This window comes from Ictidomys tridecemlineatus, chromosome 14 (assembly GCF_052094955.1).
Source record: "Ictidomys tridecemlineatus isolate mIctTri1 chromosome 14, mIctTri1.hap1, whole genome shotgun sequence".
NCBI classification, from domain to species: domain Eukaryota; kingdom Metazoa; phylum Chordata; class Mammalia; order Rodentia; family Sciuridae; genus Ictidomys; species Ictidomys tridecemlineatus.
In genome coordinates this window covers 18,826,108-18,845,917 of record NC_135490.1, presented here as the reverse complement: position 1 = coordinate 18,845,917, position 19,810 = coordinate 18,826,108, and positions in this window count along the sequence as shown.

Here is a 19,810-nt window from a genome sequence, read left to right as displayed (position 1 = left end):
CAAAAAATCTGATTTTAAAATATGTTCTCTCTATATATATAAAGAGGGCATGCAAATGGCCAAACAGGTATAAGAAAAAAGGCTCAGTGGTTTTAAGTAATCATCAGGGAAATACAAATTAAAAGCAAAATGAAATATCATCTCACTGCATTTAGAATTGATATTAGGATATGAAGGGAAGTGAACTCTTAGGCAGTGCTGTTGGGAATATAAATTATATGTAAGTATAGCCATCATGGAAAATAATGTAGAAATTTTTCTAAAAAACAATTAAAACAAAGCTGCCATTCCACTCTAAATGATTCAGCAATCTGATTCCTGAGTATTTATCCATAGGAAATAAAATTACTATTTCAAAGAGACATCCACACTTCCATATACTTTACAGCACTATTCACAGTAGCCAAGAAACGAAATCAACCTGTGTCCACCAACCGATGAATAAATTTAAAAATGTGGTACATGTGCACCATGGAATAATATTAAGCCACAGAAGAATTAAATCTTAATATTTACAACAACGTGGATAGAACTGAAGGGTATTATGTTAAATGAAGTAAGCCAGGTACATAAAGACAAATTCTGAATGATCTCATTCATGTGTTGAATCTAAAAAAGTTGATCTCACAGACATTGGAAGCAGCATGATAGTTAACAAAAACTGGGAGAAGTAAGGGGGGAAAAGAGATGGAGAAAGATTGGTTAATGAATGTTGCTACAATTGGTTAGGATACATTAGTTCTGGTATTCTATTGCACTGTAGGATGACTATGGATAAGGATAACAGATTGCATATTGCAGAAAACCTAGAGACAGGATTTTGAATGTTCTCACTACAAAGAAACAAATGTTTGAGGGGCTAGATATGCTGCCCTGATTTAAGAATTATATATAATATCACATGGTACCTCATAAATATGTACAATTACTAGGTGTAAATTTAATAAATAAATAAATCTTCAAAATTTACAGTCAGGTTATTCTCTTTTTTGCCCTATTGTGTGTGTTTGTTTTAAATAGAATGACATTTTAAAAATCATATTATAAACAGTTTCTCTATTGTTGATATTCTATAACCCTAAATATGACACTTGAGAAACAGAAACATTTTTTTGTACCTGGTAAGAATAAAGGAGGAAGAATGACTCTCAGATCTTTGCTTTCCAAAGAAATCAATTTAAGGAGCATTCAAATCCATTTGATCATGTTTTGAGAAGCCCTGGGAAAGACCCATCATTATGACAGTGTATCTCAGAAGTTTCTGTATAAATTTTGATGCTTTTGCCTATTGGTATAATGTTTCAATTTCAGACTATTATGCACAAGACTATTTTGAACTCCTGAAAGCCACATTCTTTGTCACTGTGTCTGAAAACACATCACCTTAATTCACTGTCTTTGAAGACTTTCACAGCTGCATGTTTGCTTATACATTTGTGCATGTTGCTACAGAAACATTGTTCCATGAGGTTATCTAACATATTCCCCCCAAGGATATATATTATCTTTGATTTTTATTTACAGTAATATATCTAAAAATTCTATATTTAGTCATACTATTTCTAATTGCTTTTTTATGATGATGAGAGAGAAAACATTTCTTTTATAAGATAATCTAAAAATATTCATGTTCTGAGACAGAACATAGTCATCTCGTAAGTTAAAAAAAAAATTAAAAATCATCCAGACTATGGTTGTCTGCAGAGAGATATTAAGCTGTGATCTTGTGCACTGTAAAGCCTGGGTAGAATTTCCTTAGCTGCTATAAATATTTCAGAGATCTTCAGAGCTAAAATATCTGCAAGTCAGATGGGACCAACAATTAGTTTTAGCCAGGTTAAACAGCATACACTTGATTATAGCCCTTGTCTTCGTCATGGAGATAAGCCTAACAATTTGAACAGTAATAATAGTAATAATGTCAAGTACCATTTAACGAGTGCTTAGACTGTGTGCTAAATCTCATTTATTCTATGCCATAGCACCATCAGGTAGATACTAAAGTTTTTAAGTTTACAGAGGTTGAGTAACAAACAGCCCTTGTCTTGCAGCTATGGAGTGGAGGCATGAAACAGTCTTGCCCAGTGCAGACCCCTGCACTCTTCCTAACACACTATACAACCAATGTGAGAAGGTGAAATTAATTTACATTTAAAATTATTAAAATACGAGTATCTGAGTAAGTAAGAGGAGATGCATCCAGCAATGTCAGTGTCTCCTGTGATTGGGCGTGAACTCAGGAGCAAGTTTTTATGCCTAAAAATAATTCAAAGTAGAGCTTTTGGACAGGAGGATAGAAGAAATTACTATTTGCAATGAAGCTGTCACCAGAATTACCACCTTAAATCCCCTTTGCTGATGGTGTGTGTGTGTGTGTGTGTGTGTGTGTGTGTGTGTGTGTGTGTGTGTTTAGGCTACTCAGTGAGCAACCAACTTTAGAAATTTGGCCCTGATCCATCCTAGGCTGCCAATAGAGACCTGGCCTGAAAATGAACTCCATTAATTAGACTACAGAGTCAAACATGGTTTTATTCATAGGGCCAGACACAAGAAGAAAACAGGCACGATATCTTTCACATTACAGAAAAAGGACTCCCCGAAGTTAAAATATGCCCTTTAGACATTTTTTTATATTTATTTTAAAATGTTCCAAAAAAGTCTATGTATGAAGAAAAGTGCTATTCACGCAATATTTGTATAAAATTAATATAAAATACAAATAATTTCTTTTTTTCCAAATTGTGTTTATTCTATCTAGTGTAAATTTTTTAAAAGGCATTATTGCAAGGCAAGAGGGTATATAGGAAGGGATACCAGAGGACAGGGCCATCTGAATAGAACTTGAGAGTGAAGTGAGAAAGTTAAGAGCTTCTTTAACATGTGAGGGCAGGGGTAAGGCTGGAGGGAGGTCTAGGAATATTAAATATTAATTCTAACTCAAAAACTAATTTTAAGGGCTGGGGTTGTGGCTCCGTGGTATAGTGCTCGCCTAGCATGCATGAGGCACTGTGTTCGATCCTCAGCACCACATAAAAATGTAAAATAAAGATATTGTGTCCACCTAAAACTAAAAAAAAAAAAAAATTAAAAAATAATTTTAAACATATTCAGCAAAGTTTTTTTCCAAAAAAATTAAATAAAATAATTGATTTATTAAATAACAATATCAAGTGAAAAACCAATGAAACCCATGCATTGCTACTGCCCATGGCATGGCACAGTCTGTTTGGTGTGTATTCCAGGATGGTGCAGCACTTGGTAAGGGAGCTTAAAGGACAGGATATGCTGGAGGACCACAGCATGAGTCAGTGGCTCAGACATCATGGGCTTTCCCATAAGAGGGATGCTGCTTCTGGGAGGAAAAGTGATGTGGATTCTGTGGTTCTGAGAGGGTATTATCTTTAAAAAGAAATTCATTTGACTCAGGATATGTCAAACTTGAAAAAAATAGAGGAAAAATAGTGTGAGATTATTTTAATTAGCATTTTAATATGAATGTGGTTACTATAGTTGATTTTTCATTTAATAGGAATATTGTTATCATAATTTATTTTTAATGAGAAATCTTTATATGAATCTTTATACAAAGAGAGGTTTGAATTCTACAGGGAAACTTGATCTGATGGGCATACAGGATATTAGGAGTTTAGTTCCTCTTAGAGTGTAACTAACCAGAAACCCTACAAGATTATCAATGAACCACCTAGCACTTGTGTTCTGCTGCAGTGAGAAATCAGACACCCTTTTTCCCAGACAATTGTGTTTAGAATAAAATCAGATCAAGATAACAAAAATGTCACTCTCTGTGGAGGACATTTATTCTTCCTTGACAGTGATGGAAATGTATTCAGAGATCTACAGTGTCCTTGAGTGACATTAACCTATTGATGATCCATTTAGTTCACCCAAGCTGAATCAATAGTGAGAAGTGAAATCAATCTCAGATAATTGTTAGCAAAGTAGGCTTTCTCTTCCTTTTGAATGTGTTGGGGGGAAGGAACAGTACGGATGGGGAGGAGTTAAAATTTTGTGAAATTTTATGTCTATTTAATAAAAATTTTATAAAAAGAATGTGAATTTTCAGTATTTAATGCTTATGATTTTAGAAAATGATCAATAAGCCAGTGCATGATTTTATAGTTAATTCTATTTTGTTTAGAAAGGGAGGTAAAGTAGGCTATTAGGTTATCATATATCTGCCTTTTCTACATATGTTTGTTTTATATTCTCCTTTCTTGCTCCTTATACCAACCAAATACATTAATCCAGGGGCAAAACTCCTAATTCACCAAGAGAACAGAATTTAGTGCCCAGTGATGATTCCAGAATTATCCAGGAAATAAGCTGAGCATTTATCAGTTCAAATCTATTTGAATGTTTTGCAGTTTTTTTTAAATATTAAAGATAAATATCCTTAAAAATTGAAGTTACCTGGCTGGGGTTGTAGCTCAGTGGTAAAGTGCTTGCCCAGCATCCATGAATCACTGAGTTCGATCCTCAACACCACATAAAAATAAATAAATAAAATAAAAATAAATATAAAAATACATATTAAAAAAAGTAAAGTTATTTCTCCAGCCCAATTTGACTAGGTAACCCATATTCCTGAGGTTTTTGAGTTTTCTTTTTCTGTCAGTTTAAAAAAACAAAAAATGAATATCCGTTTTTACATGAAGTCAGGAGAAAAAAAGACAGTTTATACCTGAGCACATCCTATGTGCACCAAGCACTGAGCTAGATATTTTCCAGAACTTATTTTATTAAATATCACAAAAAAGAGATCTTTAAACATTTTAATCTCCACTTTGCTGATTAAATAAACTAAGACTTAGAAGGTTAAGTCTTAGTTTTACACAGGGTCACCCTGTTTTAAATTCAAAGAGCTTCTTGGAGAATTCATTGTGATTGATTTCCAAAAGCGTCTCCGTCACATCACATTGTACAATTGCCCTTCACCCAATGTTCAACAGAACAAGCCATCAGCACAGGACTGAGGTTTTCTGCATGCTAACCCTAGATATGAACTAATTTTGCTATTTAAAGTAATTTTGTGTCTTTGGTTAAATGGGGACTTTAATGATACTAATTTTTTATACTATTATTCTGGCATTTTAGAATGTTATTAGATTTATAAGCAAAACTGAATTGGCCTTGCAGTATTAGTATTTTTTTTGTCATTGTTCATTTCTGCCACTGGCTTTATCATATAAATTCAATTGAATTTCTCTGAAAGGGTTTTTCTTTTTGGCTTATACTTTTAAAGGCAGTGTAGTTATATATGCTTTTTAACACACTGTTATACCAGATCCTTCTAGAACCTAGCCTCAATTTGACTATCATCTTACTGTTAAATGACCCACTAAAATATTTCATAATGCACAGATGTACTCACAAACCAAACTATTTTCTCACTAAGGGTGATTCTGTCACTAATTGTAGAAATACCTGCTTTGTCTCTCTGATGTATTCCAGATTTTTCTTTTCTCTTGTCTTCTCTCTCTCTCTCTCTCTCTCTCTCTCTCTCTCTCGATTCCTCTTCCCCCTCCTCCCTCCTCCTCTCCTCCTCTCTCTGTCTCCTCCCCTCTTTCTCCTACATATCCCCCACACACATTTAATTCTCTCCATCTTTCTTCCCTCTTTCTTCTTCTAGTGGAGTAGGTTTTTATAACTCTGCCTTTTTCCACTTAGCACTCACGTGGGTCAGGCATTGTCCTACACCTGAGCACCTAAAACATTATGTTCATATTTCTCCTCTTACTCCTTCTAGAAATCTTCCTCTCCTCTTGAATTCTGAGTTAAAAAAAAAAAAGAAAAAAAAAACTCTCCCTGAGAGCTTCCCCCATTTCCTCCATATGGAAATAATCCCTCTTTACTACTGTTGAGGGAGTATAATGATAGTATTTGAATTATAATGAAATAATGTTGGTATAAACGAAGTTGGAGGTGGCACGGTTTGCACTCCATCATGGAGAAGTTTGGCACAGGACTAAAATTCTGTGGTAGAAAAATTTATAAATGGGTTACATTAAATGTGAATAAGCAAAAACTAACAATGATCAAATGCGTAACTACTCACATTCCCTATTACCGAGCATGAAGAGCAATATTTAGGCATGTAAAATATGAGAAGGATGTTATAGCATCCAGAGACCTTGGTCCAGGTCTTGGTTGTGACCTTTACTATTGAATGCCAGGCTATGGATTTAATACCCTTAAATGTAATGAATTTCTGTACATCTGTATTCTGAATGTTCATAGACTCAAAAAATTGTCTATGAATTAGACAAATACTAGTGTCCTTTTTCACTTAAAAATTTTATGATTTAAGGAATTTCATAGACCCTCAAGGGAGTAAATCTTGGAGGTTTATCACTCCCATATCATTAATCACTTTTTCTCCCAATGCTACCAATGATTAAGCACACCTGATTTAGTAAAGTTATTTTTCTCTTAGACTTCAGAGCTGCCTGACTGTGGTAGGTAAGGTTTTTGTTTTGCTTGGGTCGTATTCCTGTTGTCTCATACTGTGCCTTGAAAACAATACAGTAGTTTGAATGAAGTGAGATGAGGATAAATATTGTCCTCACAGTGATGGTAGCCAAAGTTCAGCAAGTAGAGAGTGGGATAATGGCCCATTTCCTCTTCTATGTAAGCATGGGTGGCAGCCAAAGGTACTCTGTTGAATTTTGCTTCCTGTATACACTCTGTATCATTGTGTGTGCTACTCAGGATGAATTTTAGAAAACATGCCAAGTGGAATTTCACACCAGGTTTGGAGGAAGGGAAAGACAACAAAGTGAACTTTCCCTCCCTTCACCCTATTCCCACCCTTTACCAAACAATCTGTTACATTCATATATAACAAACATTTTCAATGGAATACAACTCTAGTTTGCCACCAAGGCAAATCAAATATCAACAATTATTGTTTCTGCCTTGTGTCCCAGCAAGAACTCCAGGCAGTTACAATCAACAGGACTGAGGGAGTACAATTTCCTGTCCTCCCCTGTCAGAAGCATTAGGACTAATTTCCCAGCTTCCAGTTATCTGGCCATCTAATAACACACCTGTCAACAGGGCCCTGTGTACTCCCAGACTTACTGTTGACTCCCACATAATCCCTAGGGATTGGTGAGGTGAAAAAGAACTCATAACTAGACTGGAAAGAGGATTGGGAAGGAACTAAGTATAACTACAGAATTGTATCAGGGAAAATCAGTGCAGGAAAACGATAGAGAGGAGCCAGCAAAGAGCTCCAGGGGTTGAGAATCATTGTTTAAAAAGAAAGCTTTGGCATCCATCAGCCAACGAATAGGAGAACTGGAGAGCCACTGAACATGCGGGGCAGATCATTCACTGTGCCTTGATTTTCTCCTCTTTAAAATGGAACTTATGCCAAGGGTGTTGTTGGGAAGATTGAACAACGTAACACACGGTACTTTATCATTACACGTGTTCTGGATTCCAGAAGTATAAATTACTCTGATTAATGTGATCATAAAATTGGATGATCATTTCGTGAACCATTTAAGAAAAAACACAGTCATTTGTCTCTAGAAAAGTGAAAGCCCGAAATGAAAAATTGTAATCATCTCAAGCTACAGAAAGAAGAATAGAGATGCCTCCCAGGTTGAGATTGTTAAAATATAAAATATCTAATATGAGTATAATTTTGTTTTAGCTTGACATACATAAGTGGATAAAATGGGAATTAGATATAAGTCAAACAATGTACTATTTTTAAATCGAGGATTTAAAAAATATATTTAAAAAGAAATCTTCAGCAGGTAACAATACAACTGAAGAAAAATAGATATGGAGGCAGATGCCAAATTCAGGGGAACAGGGAAATCCTGGAGACATCCATTAGCCTGCCTGACTTCCTTCCCCATTATACTCATGGAAGATATATTAGTAGAACAATTTGTAAACAGCTTGATAGATTCTAAATGTGACCAATCACTTTTCTTGAGGTTACGCCGTGATTACTCTCACCAAAGATTCTCATATCGCCATATAAGAGATTTCCAATGACTACGGAGACAGAATGCTCTGGCACAATCAGCTGGCTGCCTTCCATGGTAGTAAATTGTCTCCAGACTCGCCACAGCGATTGCCTCAGTTAAATGAACTAAAAGTGTGTTTTATTATTTGATGGATCTCTAGTGTGAAGAACAGTGATTTGTTAAGTCAGACTTTAATTTTCATGAAAGTTTTAGATGTCTACTTAAAAATGGACAAGAACTATTTACACCAAAATTTTATAAACTATGTGTGTGTCTCTGTGTGTTTGTGTATACTCATACACATGCATATATTCATATTATAATACTAGTTATCCTAGTTGTTTTCACTGCTATTAAAAAGTAAAGTGGAATGTTGGAAAGAAGGTTATGAATACATCGTGGAAATGAAGACATTGGGAACCTGTGCTTTTCCATGTATGCAAATATAAATAATTATGAGACACAAACTGATTAAGAAGTTCATTTAACCTGGTATATTTGAAAGGCAACTTACAGATGAGACTAACTAGGAAAGTGAGAATATATATGGTGTATATCTTTGTGAAGTCAAGGTATGCTGAAAGACCCTGGTTGCCATCTAGAATGTAATTTTTTGAAGTATATACTTACTAGATAGATATAGTTATTGAATTTGCAGACATTGATGTTTAGTTAATGGCTTATTAAATTCTAGGTTCTTGATTTCTGAGAGTCCTCAAATTTTTGAGGAAAATTGTTGTGCTCCTATGTAGAAATTAGTATTTATTACTCATATAAAATGCTGTCACTTGTGTATTTATGAAAACCATTTTTGTATAATGAATAAGAAAGGCTTTCACGGGTTCTCCATGCAGTTAATTCTTACAGGGAAAAGCAATTACAATACAAAAAAAAAAAAAAAGAGGGGCTGGGGATGTGGCTCAAGCGGTACAGGCGTGCGGCCCGGGTTCGATCCTCAGCACCACATACAAACAAAGATGTTGTGTCCGCCGAAAACTAAAAAATAAATAAATATTTTTAAAAAAAGAAAAAGAAATCATATTCATTTAGGGAATGATAGAAAAGTGTCATTTGCATATTTATAACATATATTTGAAAAGATAAAAAGAATTAACCTACAAAATATACAAAATATTGTCCATCCAGTGCTGAATATATATGAAAGCCAAAGGAATGCTTTAATTTATTAATATGCCCTTTACCAATCTTTGAATTTACCCAAAGAAAAAAATATTGCAGCTAAGTATTAGTGTTTATCACAGAATCCAACTAGAAAACCTAAGTCCAGCTCTATAAAGATATTGACTACATATCTTGAAACATTAAGACAGGTGAACCAGATAAACTCAAGAAAGGAATAGTTGTAACTGTAAAGTTCTCACCTCATTTCCATACCCACTATGCACATTCCCACATAAAAGGAAAAGAAAATTTAGCAGTTTACAAAATTTAAAGTACTTTGATAAATAAAACAATCATTTTACTGAAAAAACATATTCCATAGTATAAGTTCCCTGCTCTGGTGTTATACACACACACACACACACACCAAAAAAATTAAAATATTTCTACCAAATGTCTGTTACTTTTTGTTTGTTGTTTGTTTATTTCAGCATTAATTTCTACTGTGGACAAAGAGTCATAAAATTCATCTGGAAACCTAAAAGGCCCAGAATAGCCAAAGCAATCATTTGTACAGAATTCAAATAAGTGGCACATGCATTAACAAAATGGTAGACTGGAGATTGGCAAATGTAACTAAAGATTAATTACTTGAAATGGAACTTAATGAAAAGATTTTTAAAACTTGAAAAAAATGAAGACATAGTTTCTAGACCATCAATGATAGATAAAAGCAGACTGAAGAACTTCATGGTTGATAATGATAAATGAAGGGATGAATAGGTACTACCAAAGAGATGAGAATAGCCTTATTTTAATTAATTAAAAAGATATGTGGCATATTAATTAAATTCACAAATAATACTAAATTAAGAGTTTTGACAATTTTAAAAGTTTGCATCTTGCTTTCTGTTGAGAGCCAGAGCCGAATTGGAATGGCCCCTGGCATTTTGCCAGAAGTAATGGTTAAGAGGCGAGCAGGCTGTGTATTCAATTGTATATAGACCCCTGCTGTCCGAGTTCTCATGGGGATTCCTGGGGAGTTCGTGTTGGTTGGTGAAGTTCCGGTGGAGGGAGTTCCGGTTGGTGTGTGGTGTTCCTGGGAGGGCTGCATGGGTGGCGTTCAGGGGAGTTCGGAAATAAAGTTTGTTCCTGTTTGAGTGGCTCGTGATTTGTGCCCAGCCAGACGGCGGCAGCTTTCCTCTCCAACTAATTTCATAGATAAATAAAAGGGCTATATTAATAATGCCTATCTGACTAATATTGAAAAAAATTAGGAACATTCTCTGAGCATAGTCTCCATTCTCTATGATTCTTCTATCTTTAATATACTTCAGGGATTTGTCTGTAATTATGCCAGACTTGGGGGGAGCACCTTGGAAGAGCAAAACTCAAATCTAAAATCACAGAAATGACAAAAATACTTCAATGTAAGCCAGATACAAAAATTTTAATTGATTCAGAGACATGAAAATTAAATTTGAATGCAGTGTAATATCAATAAAGTGTAAACATCTGTATAGTAAAGGAACTTTACCAGTTACTTATTAGTCTAAGCTTGTGTTCACATAAGACATTAAGGAACTAGTCAACACCATCTACAACACAAACCCATTCAGTTAATGCAGATTACCCCAAAGACCACTCAGGCAGACTAATTGTGTGTTTAGATAGGTGCAGCTGGATGTTTATTCCCAGAGTTAGCTTTACCACATTCCCAAATGCAGAAGAAACAGCTTGTCATCAGAGACTTGAAATTACATCTCTCATTTCATAAGGAAATTTCATTAGAAATTTGTCTTTTTCTCAAATCTCAGAGAGCATCATAGTGAAGTCACTATTAATTCAACCAAAATTATTCCTGATGAATTTTAAATATCCTCTAAGCTTGTCAAATCTGATTATATAAAATCAACATACTGAATAGAAAAAATCTGAATCCCAAATAACTATTGAAAAAAATATATTTTTTTCAAAATGAAAGAATTTTGTTGTTTCTTCAATGTTCACAGCAAGTACAGCATTTTGATTATTGTTAATATGTTCACTTCCTGGGAGTAAGCTTTGTGACAGAAATCAAAAAAATAAAAGTCAAGGCTGAAATATCTAAATATCTTTATTCTGTTTACCATCATCCAAATCATTTCTAGGCTTAAGGACTAATAATAATACCTTCTCTTCATCTCCTCTTGGGCTTGTAGGAAATGTTCTTAGATTATGAAATAAATTAATATCCTACCAAAATTTACAAACTACAGTATAAATGGGTTTTATGAGAAGGACTAGAGAAAGCTATTTTTTTAAAATTGTCAGCAGATCCAATCATTGCTGATTCCAGGAAAGCGTTTGATTTCTATCTCCACCTGTAGGCAGCTTCATGCAAAGTCCTCTTCCTTCAAATTGTCCCTGGCTCCTACTTTTTAGACCTTTTCTGATCACAATGTCCTATTTGGAATTCACTAAACTTGTCTCTCCTTTCTCTATGGACATTTTCTGGACTCTTCCAGGTGATAATTCAATAAGCAAATCTCTACTGAACAGATACCTTTACCTATAAACAGTGGCTTTGGTAAACAATGTTTTGTGCATCAAAAGAAGAAGGGTACAATGAAGCCAGGTTGTGAGCTGATCTCTCAGGGCTTTCCAAATTTTAATGTCTAATCTTGTCAATTAAGGGTCACCACTCTTTGAAATGAGTCTCAGCAGCATACCCTAGAGCAAAAAAAAAAAAAAAAAAAAAAAAAAACAGGAATATAATGGAGGTAAGTTTTGTTCCTACTACATGCACTAACAGAATCACTACCCTACCCTATTAGGGATCCAGGTGGATTTCACATGACATACACCTAGGCAGGGAGTTATTTCACTGGATACTATTTTAAAGAATAGTCCTGTTGAAGAATTGAATCATCATTGCTTTTGTAACATGGGACATATTTGTTCTCTCCCTCTCTTTCTGCCAGAATTGGCACCCTGACTGTTCTCATACTGTTCTATGTAATTGCTCTCTGAGTAGATGAAGCTGCCACCTGTTCACAAATACAACACATCACTCCCCTTTGAGAGTATGATTTAAATGAATCATGATGGGATAATGAGCCGGGACAGCAGTTCCACATCTGTATAAACAGACGCACCTCCTTCACTCAGACTGATCATTTTCTCAGAATAGAAGAAGGATTATATTTAAATGCTAACCATATAATTATTAATCTTGATCTTATTTTGATCTTAAGAAATTCTTCCCCATTGCCTTCTCGGCTTTTCTTCTTTACTTCATTTCCACAGAGAACCTGCAAGGTCCAGATTGTTTAATCAAAAAACAAAAGCTCTCCCCAAAAACATCCCCCCAAACAGGATCAAATAATTAGGGATGTCACATTTCTGGATCTGCATTATTCCCTTTTCTTAGCTCAAAGAATACAGAGCTCACAACAATTTTTTTTCTCCATTTTTAATATGTTGAAGTCATCTAGAAGTTTTTAAGCAATGGAGATAATCCGTGTTAGAACATAGCTGGAAATGCAATGTCTTTTCACTTTTTTAAAAAAATTAAATCTATTTTAACAGATATATAAAAATACAGAATTGTTAATTTAATGTTGTAGCATGTGATTTTTTTCAATGCATTCATATGTTGTAGAATGTTTAAATCAGATTAAACATATTTATCTCCTCAAATATTTATCATTCCTTTTTAAATAAAATCATTCAAAATCTTTTCTTCTACTTTTTGAAATACATATTACATTATGGCTATCTATGGTTGCCCTACTGTGCAGTAACACAAGAACTTACTCCTAACTACAACTTAGTACCACCAATCAACCTCTCCCTCTCCCTTCCTCTTCCCAACTCTCCCCAGTCTCTGGCAACCACCATTTTATTTTCAACTTCTATGAGATCAACTGATATCTACATATAAGTGAGATCGTGCAGCATGTGTCTTTTAGAGCCTGACTTATTTCTTTTAACAGAATGTCCTCCAAGTTTATCTGTATCATCACAAATGAAACGATTTCAATTTTTATGGCTAAGTGGTATTCCATGGTGTCGGTATACCACATTGTCTTCATCCATTCACTACTTGAGTTGTTTCCATTTCTTGGATATTATGAATAGTACTGCAATAAACATGGGAGTGCATATGTATCTTTGATATACTGATTTCATTTTTCAGATATATACCCAGTAGTAAGATTGTTGGACCTTATAGTGGCTCTATTTCTAATTTTGGAGGGGAATCTCCATACTATTTTTCATAATGACTATACTAATTTACATCCCCACCAACAGTGTGCAAAGCCCTCCTTTTCATTTTAAAGTACTTCAAAAGATTTAAAATGATAAGATGTCATTATTTTACACAATCAGATTAATTGCCTAATGAAAATCTCATAGCTATAGAGATATTTTTTAACCATATTTCTTGGTAGTAGATACTGTTTTTATAAGAGTGTTGAGGAAAATTTTAAAAAATTGGTGCCATGTATAATTTCTACTGCAAATAAGTGATTTAAAAACAAAGTTAAACAGATTCCACATATTACTTTATTTTCTCTTGGAAACATTCCCAATGCTCTTTATCAAATAACAGCAGCCTCCTGCTTATCTGTGGGCATATATCCTAAGTCCCCCAGTATTTGTCTAACACTACAGATAGTACCAAACCCACTATCTACTATGATTTTTCCCAATTTTTTTCTTATTATAGCTCTTAACAGTGTCACAGAGCTCGGGTCTTCTGAGAAACTGAGGCGGCATGAGTACCCCCTCTTCAAACCCCAATTCTTGGGACCAAGTCAGAAAGTTTTCAGATAAGTCACTTAGAGGAACAGGAATGAGTTTATTGAAGGGATAGGAAAAGAGAAAGGGATGCTCTCAAGGGAGGAGATGGGTCCTCTTAGAAAGGAGAGGGACAGTGTGCCTCTCTTGCACTTCAGTTTTATTGGGGATCCTAGAGAAGTTTCCAGAGATTCCTACCCCAAGTCCATCTCTTGACTGAGAGAGAGGTGACATCAGATTTCCAAGTCCCCACTGTCATGGCAACTCTAGGTCACCTGGGCCCATACTGACTGGTTCTAATTGAATTCTTTTTTAAAAAAATATTTTTAGTTATAGATGGACAAAGTCCCTTTATTTCATTTATTTATTTTTATGTGGTGCTGAGCATTGAACCCAGGGCCTCACACAGGCTAGGCAAGTGCTCTACCACTGAGCTACAGCCCCAGCTCTCTAATTGGATTCTTAACCATACATTCTTACAGATTTTTTGGTTAGGAAGAACTTGCCTTATCTCCCAGAGTTTCAGGATATGGTCACAAAAGTCTCCTGAGTTTCTCCCATCGACATTATCTTGGGCCTGCATTTCTCCCGTAGTTAACAGTCAGTTTGCTAAGGAATGTGACATGTCCTGTCCACTTAGACCAGGGCTGCAGGTCAATTTCTTCTTGGAAAAGAAAACATGTGGGGGTCAGCACTGTGGGCCCGTTTTATAGAATTATTCTCTTAACCTCATGTTCCCACCGTCCTCCTCTGTCTGTTCCCTAACAATAGCATCAGCATAGAAAATGTCCCCCTTTTCTTATTAAGTCAAGAACTTTCACATTTTCACTTAAAGGTAACATTTTAGAACTTCTCTTTGACATACCCAAATTGCCAGTATCACTACTCTCACTCTTTGGGGCTATAATTAAGTCCAAGCATTGCGTTCAAGGGTTTCTTGAACACAAACACTGAGATACTGGGGTAGTCAACCTGATAATCAAGAGGGCCGTGGAGTGGCTAACAGGACTGTAGCATATACCGCATGAAAATGCTGGGAAGGGAATGGCTCACATGCTAGACAGGATGCAGCAGTATGACATGAGATTCCACCATGCTGCTCAGAATGGCACGCAATTGTTTATTTCTGGAACTTTCCATTTCATATTTCAAGATCACTGTAAACTACAAGTAACTGAAATCATAGATAAGGGTGACGACTACACATATTAGATAAAGGGGAACTTGAATATGATGGTGAAGCTAAAATATACAAAGATTATAGACAACTGACAAAAACACGGATAATTTCAAATTTAATGATTTCACACCATTAAATTCTTAATTCCTTAAGGGAAGGACAATATTTTCATCCAAATTCTAAATAAGATGGATCAAATGACTGATAATAGTTTTGACTACCATGCTCACCAGCAAGTGACAATTATTTTGCTACCAAAAGAATCCAATTTCAGATCTGTCATGTTTTTATTATACAGTACCTATGAGAAAAAATTAGATTACAGTACCTATGAGAAAAATCACATATATGTATTATATATAATACATAGTACAGATATTTAACCTTAATATAGGTCTTTAATATTATAAAGTATGTTCTGCTTATGAGTCTTTTAAGTTGGAAAAAACCTGAAGTAGTGTAATCTAAACATTGTATTTTACATATAAAGAAACTGAAATCCCATAAACCCCATAAATCTGAGCAGTGATTTATGAAAGCAGTAATCACATTTATTTTGCTTCACAAAGTGGTGTGCAGGTATTCGATAATAATTGTTGGATGACTGCTCTATCTACTTATAGCACTAGATTCTTACCTGTTTACTTTAGCAAATTCAGTTAAATAATTATTGAGTCTTTCCTATCTATAAAGGAATAGACAAGTTAGTAAAAATGAAATCAATAAAATCCCTGCCTTAATATAATTGGTTATTGTAAGGTTTAAAATCCTTGCAATAAGATAATTGCTAAAATATAGTTACAAAATACTGAGAAGGGAGACATCATTTCTCACAATTGCATCTGGTTAAGACTTCATTAGTGAAGTGGTATTTGGCTTAAATCTTGAACAGCTATTAGAATGTCAATTAACAAAACAGAAAGTTCCCAAGAATACTCTAGAAAGAACAAATTTGAGCAAAATCACAAAAGAAGGAAGAGCATGACTTGTTAAACCAAAAGAGGTTGGCAGGAGCCTAGTCTATGAAAGTAGTGAGAAATAAGCCCAGCAGAGAGAATAAGGCCAGGTGATGAGAAGTTTGGGATGTTTGTCCTTACCATAGGCAACCAGAAGTAAGATTTTACATACCAATGAGCCATCAAGGTTGTTTTGACTGCAGTCCAGGAAAGTGGAGAATCAGATTCTTCCTTTAGGACTCTTAAGTAAGGAATTGAATTATGTATTCATTTGTACAGACAATAAATATTTTCTTTGAAAGATCCAGCTTGGTTGTCTGGACACGATCATTTAATTTATTATGAAATCATACTTGTAGCATGGAGGTAGGAGAAAGAGATTGAGTTACAGGGCTGTAGATGTTGACAGTGAAAGGAAAGGAAACCAGAAGCAGGCTTTTGTATTTTGACGTCATTTGTTTTGGGAAAGAAAATGTCATCTATAATTTCTGTAAATGCTTTTGTTATTGAAGAGTTTTTTGAGACATAAATTCTTTCTGCTCTCCATTCCCAAAACCAGGAGAAATGATATGAAATAAAAATAGATATGATGCAAAGAACTTGATGTACATATAGAGATGCATGACCCCTCTTCTTGAGTACCTGTAATACTCACTGGGAGCCTTACCTTCAGCTGTGTAGTCGAGTCTAGATAGCACCAAGTGCCAACATCTCTTAAGTAGCTTCAAATTACATCTGAAACTATATTTAAATACTAAAGTGACTTCAACCTTATTGTGAATTCTTAATTTACTCCATTGCCAGGCATTAGGGAAAAATGTAGGATTACATTTGATGGAGTTTTAAATGTGATCAACCAACTTGAACAATGTTTTAAAATCCCCAAAGCATTGATGGTTACACAAACTAAAACTTAGTATAAAAAAGTTTTAGTTTATAAAAATTAAGCTTATTATAATCAGTGATATTTCCTTTGTGTGTATACAGTATGTCCCAAACATCATAAGTGAAAATTGAAATATACAGGGTAAGTTGAAATCGATCTCCATTTATAATAATGGTTGACTTGCTCAATATTAGCTGAGTAGGGGTATGCCATCTTGCTTGTAAAGCAATGTATGGAAGAATTCTTATTGCCTAAGCATAAAGAAGGCAAAGTTTACAGATAACCTTTCCTTTTCCCCAGGCATCCTAATTCGTCTCCCATTGAGATTTGAACTCAGGATCTCCAAAGAACAGATGGTAAAGAACTCAGCTTACTGATCACAGCATGGGGCAGCATGACTTGGTCTCATAGTGCAGTCACTTGTCACACTAATACAATGCTTCTGAGAGCCTTCCATTTTCCTCCATTTTTCAGATAAATGTTTTATTTTGATCACCAATAATTATTTCATTTCTATTTGGCCCATTCCCACAAACCAACTTGGAGTAAACAACAGAAACAATTCAGTCTGTTAGACTTAGGTTTGGCTGGTAGTTTGTAATCAGTAGTCCAAATTTCCTCCTCCTGGTATTTATTGTCCAACAGATTTATTTCAAGTTGAATGTACAAGTTTTGCTAAGGACAGAGTAAACTGAATAAGTCCTTTGGAGAAGGAAGATGAAGAAGAACAAGATAAATAATTCCTTATTGTCAACAGAAAAATAATGACCCTGATAAAACACTTGAATGGATTTTTTTCATCCTATTTTTTCCCTAACATATATATAAAGTTACTTCATGCTGATTTAGGTGAAAATATGGGAATTTAAATGGTTAACATTTCATTTTTTTCTCAAGTATATATGTATCTACATACACATACACAAGTACATATGTTAAACTTTGCAACAGAAACTACTTACAAAAGGCTGAGAATTTGAGAACACAATAGAAACAAATATAATGGCAATGATAAAATTAACTTATTAGGACTGAATATTATAACACTTGATTCAGTTTCAACCTGGTCATATTATGCTTTGGAGGAAGCTGTGAAATATAAACATATGAATATAAAATTTTAAATTAAGTCTTTGGAACACTTCTTAATACTCATTTTTTTCATAGCTTTATTGAGGTAAAATTAAAGTAAAATAAAATTCATAAATTGAAATATGCAATTTGATCAGTTTTGACATTTGAGACATATGTAACCACTGCCATGAATATTAAAAGCATTTCCATTGCTTTGTCTTCAAATTTGAAATCATGCAAACTGTGTTTCCTGCATGGTTTATTAGATTAGAAATCAATCACCTTAAGGTACATAGAAGCCCACCCACACATCTCAAGTACTTCAAAATTAAGTGACACACTTATAAATATTTCACAGGTCAAAGAAGAAAGCACAAGAAAAGTAAATAAAAAGTACTTTGAACTAAGTAATAATAAAAGCTTAAAATATAAAAATCTCTGGAATAAACATTTATAACTTAAAGTACTTGTATCAGAAAGAAGCTAGAATAACAAATTATTTTCAAATAAGTTAATAAGAAGGAAAAATAAGAGTAGGAGAAAAATATATGAAATAGAAAAGAAATATTACAGCTAAAATTTGATAAAAACCAAACAAGTCTAATCAATAAAAAAGCAAGGACACAAAAATTAATATCAATGAAAAGGGAGCTATCAAAACAACCCTACAGATGCTAAAAATATACTAAGGTAATATTACAATTGTATGCCAACATATGTGATGTCTTACGTAACATGGTATATATTAGAGAAGAATCTGTGTGCTACTGAGATGAAAGTGTATTCATTGATGGATAATATATTCTATATATTTGTGTTAAGTCTAAACTATCAGTTGTATATTTTGGTTCTATAGCTTCTTTATTTAGTTTGTGTTTGAAGGATCTATCCATTAGTGACATAGGCATGTTAATGTTATCCAGTATTATTGTGTTTTGGTCTATTTAATTCTTGAAATTGAGAAGGGTTTGTTTGATATGTATAGATGCGCCATTGTTTGGGGCATAAATGTTTATGATCATTATGAGTTGTTGATATAGCTCCCTTAAGCACTGTGAAATGGCTTTCTTTGTCCCTTCTGATTAACTTTGGCTTGAAGTCCATTTTATCTGATATGAGGATAGAAACCCCTGCTTGTTTGTGAGATCCATGGGAATGATGTTTTTTGACTATGCTTTTACCTTCACTCTGTGGGTGCCTTTGCCTATGAGGTGAGTCTCTTGAAGACAGCAAATTATTGGCTCTTGTTTTTTAATCCAATTTGCCATTCTATGTATTTTAATTGATGAGTTTAGGCCACTTACATTCAATGTTATTATTGAGAAATTGTTTTTATTCCCTGTCATTTTGATTTAGTTTTGGTTTTTACTTTGAATTAGTTTCTTCTTCGATTGACTTTTCTTCTAGTGTAGTTCCTCCCTTGGTTGGTTTTTACTTTTATTTTTCATGAAATATTTTATTGAGAATGTTTTCTAGTGCAAGCTTTCTAGTTGTGAATTCTTTCAACTTTTCTTTATCATGGAAGATTTTTATTTCATTGTTAATTCTGAGGCTTAATTTTGCTGGGTATAGTATTCTCAGCTGGCATCCATTTTCTTTCAGAGCTTGGTATACATTATTTCAGAACCTCCTCGCTCTGAGTCTGGGTTGAGGAATCAGCTGAGATCTGGCTTAGTTTCCCTCTCAATGTTACCTGCTGTTTTTCTCTAGCAGCCTTTAAAATCTACCCTTATTCTGTATGTTAGGGATTTCCACAATAATGTGCCTGGGTGTGGGTCTATTGTAATTTTGTATATTTGAG